The 724-nt window shown below is 38.5% G+C and overlaps 1 pseudogene; it reads left to right on the forward strand.

The window, feature by feature from the left end:
• Positions 1-306: 306 nt before the first annotated feature.
• Positions 307-524, forward strand: LOC148216596 (U2 spliceosomal RNA; annotated as a pseudogene).
• The last annotated feature ends 200 nt before the right edge of the window (positions 525-724 follow it).

Below are 724 nucleotides of genomic sequence, written 5' to 3' on the forward strand. Positions count from 1 at the left end.
CGTGAGATGTATTAAAGAGTGTTAGAGACTCTGAGGTTGAATGTTCATTAGTAGTCAATTTCTTCACTTATCGTATATCAGGTCTGTATAACCTTAACTCATTTTGGGGGTCAGGCACCTTTCTTAGTTGATTGTGGGAATGCTCTAGATATAACTTAACTTTGACAAGGAATTTGATAACGTTAGCCATGCCATGGTGATTAGCATGCTAGTTAAGTGTTGCTTTGATGACATGGCCATTAAGTGGATACACAACTAGCTCAAAAATCATACTCAAAAAAGTGCTCTTCAAAAGTTTCTTTTCAAACCGCTTCTCGGCCCTTTGGCTAAGATCAAGTGTAGTATCAAACTGGAAAGAAATAGAGAGTGAAATGCCATGAGGTTGCCAATTATTGTCCAATCAGCCTTTTGCCAATAATCTGTAATCTTTATGCTAGATATCTCTATTATAAACTTTTTAATTGGAAACTTCTGGAGAAGATCCTGGCCCCTGAAGAGGCAACATTCAGGTCAGGATATTCCACCGTGGATAAATGTGCAGTTCCATACCACGAAACTGAGAAATGCACTAACCTTCCTGAAGGTACCATTTATTTTGCCATTATTGATTTAAGGATGGCCATTCACCCTATCCCTCATTACAGACTTTGGAAGAAATTAGCCACAACTTCCATTGATCATTGCCTTCTCAGCTTCTCAGCCTGATAATTTTGCTACACCCAAA

This window comes from Python bivittatus, unplaced genomic scaffold (assembly GCF_059951505.1).
Source record: "Python bivittatus isolate LINGU-HERP-01145 unplaced genomic scaffold, Pbiv_v1 ctg000120_np1212, whole genome shotgun sequence".
Classification (NCBI taxonomy): domain Eukaryota; kingdom Metazoa; phylum Chordata; class Lepidosauria; order Squamata; family Pythonidae; genus Python; species Python bivittatus.